Raw genomic sequence first — 5,850 nt, forward strand, 5'->3', positions numbered from 1 at the left:
GTGTCTGCAGACTCAGCACATGGCATATGACTGGCATTTATTCATTTCCCTTTTCCTACTTGGATGGCAAACACCTAATACTCAGTAAACCTTCCTGCAAAAGGATACCAATAAAGATTTCAAGCTGATTTTAGGTTTTGGGCCACAACTAAGATTTGGGACAACTTTAAAGACATGGCTAATGTGTTAGATACATATTTTACAAAAGAAAACAAAGCAGAGAGAGAGAGAGAGAGAGAGAGAGAGAGAGGGAGGGAGAGAGAGAGAGAGAGAGAGAGAGTTCTGTCTGCCATTAAACAGTGACTCAAACAAGCCAGTTGTAACTGGAACACCTTGAGTCTGGCAGCCAGGACTGTGTCATGACTAGTTTCTTCCCTACACAGTGATGACCATATGGCAGTCTTGTCTTCCTTTTCTCCCACAAATACATTTCCTTCTGAACAACCCTCTCGAATCTCAAGTACTCAAATGGGAATGGAAGTAAATTTGGAGTGAGCAAGAACGACCAAAGTGCGTTTTGTCATCCCAGTTTGCTAACTCTTGTCTGATAGCATTTATCTTCACTGCACCGTGTTTTATTCAGCCAGGCACATGGGGAGCACAGTTAACATAGAACAGGGTAAAATTTCAGGACTGTATTAACAAATTACCACCACTTTGATGACTCATAACAAATGAAACTTATTTCGTCATCTTTTTGGTACCCATACTCCATAATGAAGTTGCTGCCAGAGCCCCAGTCTTTCTGCGGGTTCCAGCAAAGGGTCTTTTCCTGTGAATCTCCTAGGTTCTGGTGACAACTGACAATTCTGGGCGTCTTTGGCGTCCTCTGCCTCACTCCATGCTCTGCCTCACTCCATGCTCTCCCTCTGTCTCATGTCATTTTCTCCTCTGAACTTTTCTTATGGGGCACTTCTTGGTGCTTTTAAGGACCACTCAGAGAAACCAGGATGATTTCATCTTAAAATGCTTAGCTGTAAGCAAAGAAACATTCATAGTCTAAGTATATGGTGTAGACCTATCTTGTGGGGGAGCTGCCATCAGTTAAACTGCTTAGACTGTTAAAGCTCTCTGAAGACAGTGTTTTATGTCTATACAATAACCAGAACCTGGAGCATCAAACAGAGGAGGCCCAACAGAACCAAAGCTGGAACTGGATTTGGGATCCAACACTAATACAGACTAGAGTGACTGAGCCAAAGTGTCTAGATAGGCGACCGCATGCCTGCCCTTTCTGAGAGTTTAACTTCAACGAATTCATTTTTTTTTTCTTAGAAAATAACTCTCCACATTTGAGCAGGCGAGTTCACAGAATGCAAGAAAATACCTCCTACAATCTTCCCGTTAATAACAATGTTTCAGAGAAAAGCATCATTTCGCTTTATTCTTTGCTCAGATTTTTTTGTAAGATATATAATGAGATCAACCCAGGATCCAGCCAGCTATTGTGCAGGTTCCGAACCTTAAAGGCACCCAAGGAAAACTCTTGAACATCTGAACCAGCAGAAAGACAGGCTCGATGCAAAGGGCCCTCTTTCACTGCAGTGTGTGCGCACGTGTAAGTGTGTTCGTGTGTACGCATGGGCTCTCCCACATCGCTCCCTTCCCCTCTCTCTGGGTTAATGACACTTCTGGTTGATTTATTGATTGCCTGTAACACCACTGGCTTTTCCTGAGGCACTTGTGATCTTCCCAGTCGTAGGTGCCACCCCCAGTGGAAAGCCTCTCCCAAACTGGGATGTTTTGATTGCTGTTTGGCTTCCCCAACTTGACTGGTCAAGGCTGAACCTTCTCAGCTTCCCCCGAATAAGCTCCTTAAGCCTGTTCCCTCCGAAGCATCTGTAAACAGTTGAAGGTCATGATTGTTCACTCTGCAAGATCGATATGCCATTAAATTGTGACAAAAAGGACTGCCAGACCATTAAGGCATCCCTCATACCCTCAGTAATCCTGATAAAGCGATGAGCTGTTTTAACCTCTCTGGCTCCCAGCGCTAACTACTAGAAGCCGCCTCGCTGCTGAGATAACCCTTTCTGCAAAGTCAGGACGACCTGCAAATGACTGCCGCCACTTCCCAGCTGTTTCTGCTGCGCATTTCTTCATGCTATTGTGTAGCTTCTTTGGAATTTAATCTTTTTTTTTTCTTTTTGGTCCACATGCTCTAAAGCCTAGACTTACCTTCAAAATTATTTAAATTAAAAGGTCATTTTTCTCTAGTATGAGCAGCTTTCTTACAAGTCTTCTCATGTAGGTAAATTTCCTATTCATAGAGATAAAAAATAAAATACCCATATGAACTGGAAATGGCACAAATCCTGTTCGTGTTAAACACAGTTTTCTAAATTCAACTAATTTTAGACATGTGCTATGTTCAAAATAATGAATGACTGTTTTGTTTCCCAAGCAGTAAAAAGAGGAGAGAAAATGGGATTTTGTTTAGGGGACAGTGTCTTGTTGTTTAGCCCAGGCTGGCTTTGAACTGGAAATCCTCCTGCTTCAGCCCCAACACCGCTGAAATTGCAACTGTGTACCATCATTGCCAGGCAAGGAGGAGGTTGAGAAAAATGAGAAAAAGGCAAATTTTGTGAAATAAAAATAGTATTGATGGATCTAAGCATTCTGAAAACCATTTTTAAATTAAATTTGGACCAGTCAAATCTTGTTATTGCATAAGCTTATTTAAAGAACCTTAATTCTTTTTTTTTTTTTTGACAGCCAAATTATCTTTATTGAGTGAATGGGTCTTTGGGGTGGGGGGCTGGGGCCCTCACTGCACAGCTTGTTCATTGGCACTGCCTCCAGAATCCTGTGGCTTCATCACATCTGGAAGCTCTGGAGGGCTGGAGAAGGGCTCAATGCGCAGTGCTTCAAAGGCATCATCTGCTAAAAAGGCCAGGCCCACTGTGGCTGGGGCCTGTGGCCGTGCTGTCTGGCTAGTGAAGCCACACTCGCCCAGTTTTTCCATCATCAAGGAACTGGTCATCCTTGTACAGCCGCTGCTCATCCGGCGGCCGCTTGAGGATGCCCTCAACGATGCGCTTCAGCTCCAACACGGTACTCGACTCCTTGGCGTCCATGAAGATGGTGGTCTTGTGGCGCCTGATCATGAGAAACACGTCCTGAGGATGGCGGCCCGCGTCAACGCCAGCCCGCGGCCCCCTGGCCTGGCCCCGGTGCCCCCGCCGCCCCCGGCCCCGCGCCCCCCCCCCCCCCCGCGCCCGCTCCTAAAGAACCTTAATTCTACTCAATGCATGCCCAAATAAACGGTTGCTGCTAATTGATACTCAGTGGGTTGGAAAAGCCTACAAGTACTACAAGATAAGGTTGGTCTCATACTCTTTGCTAATGCTAATATTACCTGATATTCTCTCTCTCTCTCTCTCTCTCTCTCTCTCTCTCTCTCTCTCTCTCTCTCTCTGTGTGTGTGTGTGTGTGTGTGTGTGTGTGTGTGTGTGTAAGTATGTCCAAGTTAAGGAATGTTCAGAAGTTACAGAAGCTGGACATTGGATCCTCAAGAGCTGAAGTTACAGGCATTTGTGAGCCATCCAATATGGGTACTGGGAACTAACTCTGGCCCTCTGCAAAAGCAGCAAGTGCTTTTGACCTCTGAGCTATTGCATCATCTCTCCCCAATTTATTTAAAATGCCTTATTTTTAGTTACAAGTTCTTTGTTAACCAACATTGACTTTTATAAACAAACTAACATAATCCTATTGAAAGTGTTTACGCTTCATACTTAAATGTACATGTGTGCACTTGCATGCACACAAGCACACATACTATTTTTGTATTTTCTGAACAATCTACAAAATAGACACATCATCTATAGGGAAAATCATACTTGGCAAGTCTTGTCTTAGTGTGACTTTTTATGTTGTAAGCTCTTTAGGAGATTGCTAATTTCAATAAAGCTAAGAAACTGCTTGCCCTAAATATGATGAGTAAAATGCTTCTCACTATCAGTTTGGAAGGCTTTGTTGCGGTTCTGTCAGCCCAAGACACATAGCCTTTTGGGGTATAAACAGAATACACCATTTCTTCTTGCTGATTTGCAAGCTTGAGTTTTCAAGGAAATCAGGTCTGGCCCTAAATGGCTTATTATGTCAACAAAACATACCTTCAAATGAAAAACACTTGAAACCAGCAGGGGCTGCAGGCAGTAAACAGAGAGGAACCAGTCTTAGTGTCTGCTGAGCCCATTAGCTCTCACCTGCACGTCTTTCTTCAGCATATCAATAGAATAATCTAGAAGGGCACAAGAACAAGAACAAAGCCTTGGGTCAATGAAATCATTCACTGATCCACCTGCAAAGCACTGTAAGTGGTGTATTAGCTTAAAATCTCCTGCATGTCGCTTAGACATCATTGCATGGGTCCTGAAACCAGGCAAACAGACACTAAAAGCTTGAGGATTTTGTTTCTGCTTTACCTTGTTTGAACCCCAATTTAATCCTGAATTTCGATCTTTTTTGACTTTGAATTTGCTCTGCAGATCCTTCAACACGAGGTAATTTAAACAGATAATGATGACCTAATGAAACCGAGGGTGTCTTATCTCTCCCTCTGTACTTAATCATGTCTAAACCCATTTACAGATTTCTGGCTCGTGTCACTTATTAACATATCAAATATGTATTTGATGCCTACTAGATGTCCTGACATTTGCTAATTTCTGAGGATACTTAATGAGCAATGCTAGCAGCATCTATGCTTCTTAGGTTAATGTTTCTACCTTTAAGGAGTCCCAGGCTATTGTAATAGAGGAAGTAAGTAAGTAAGACAACTGGATTATCTTTTGCAACAACTTTGAGCCTTTGAACTGAATATTTATTTGGATGCTGCTTCAACTGAGTTACCATGACAATGCAAAGGTACATCACTGTTAGGAAAAGAGCATAGATATTTCTGGAGCCACTGAAAGAACAGTGCAGGGGTTGCTCATAAACTATTCTCTTTGTCCTCCTACCCTGAGTCTGATGTCTACATCAGCCAGATGAGCAGCATCCCTTGGTTGGTCTAAACCACAGCCAATATATAACCATGCCTTCTATCTGCATCCCATAGACAGGCCAGTTGCAAGGCACATGTTGGGAGACAAAATAGTCTATTGCTCTTGCGCAAGGTGCCAGGAAGTACTGGCTCATATGGAAATGTTTCATATATATATATATATGAAAAACTGTCAGCAGGAAGACATGGACTCTCAGAATTTATTCGTCACATTTAGATATTTTATCTCTTTATATTGTTCTGTACACATGAAAAGAAGAGGTGGGATAGTAAGGTAGGAAAAAGTGGAAAAGAGAATGCAAACAGTTTGAGATAAAGTAGGTGTGGCCATCGAATCATTCCGAGGGCTGTCGTGAAGCCCCTTTTATCTCACCTTCATCGCTTCTCAATTGTGTGGAATGGAAAAAAAAAACTTGGAAATTAAAAACTATGTATTTACATTCTCTTTGGGAGGCATGTGGGGCTCTAATGAATGTTTGGCTGACTCCAGGAAATCTGCCTTTTTAGGTTGAATCACACCCAGCTGTTTGCATTAAAGTCTATCCAATTTGATTTTCATTTGTCAGACTGATTCCTTTGATGTCAAAATTACTCTCTCCTTCTCATTTAGGGCTTAAGAGTTTCCAGATGCCCTTGGCTCTGTTCTTGCGTTGAGGTCTTCAGCCAGTCTTTGGTCATATTGTTCTACTTTGCAGTTGTCTAAACTCTATCTAAGTGATCTCATACATCTTGATGACCTAACTCAAGACACTTCTCCAAGATGTCTCTGGACCTGCTTTTATTTTAAAGATTCACTCGCATTAAGTTCACCTTCTGGTAAGCAGCTTCGCCTGTGTCTA

General features: G+C 42.6%; 1 pseudogene; it reads right to left on the reverse strand.

Moving 5' to 3' along the window:
- Positions 1-2,693: 2,693 nt before the first annotated feature.
- On the reverse strand, positions 2,694-3,125 carry LOC125397455 (elongin-B pseudogene; annotated as a pseudogene).
- Positions 3,126-5,850: the final 2,725 nt, after the last annotated feature.

The sequence above is a fragment of the Myodes glareolus genome, chromosome 7 (genome assembly GCF_982192425.1).
Source record: "Myodes glareolus chromosome 7, mMyoGla1.1, whole genome shotgun sequence".
Lineage (NCBI taxonomy): Eukaryota > Metazoa > Chordata > Mammalia > Rodentia > Cricetidae > Myodes > Myodes glareolus.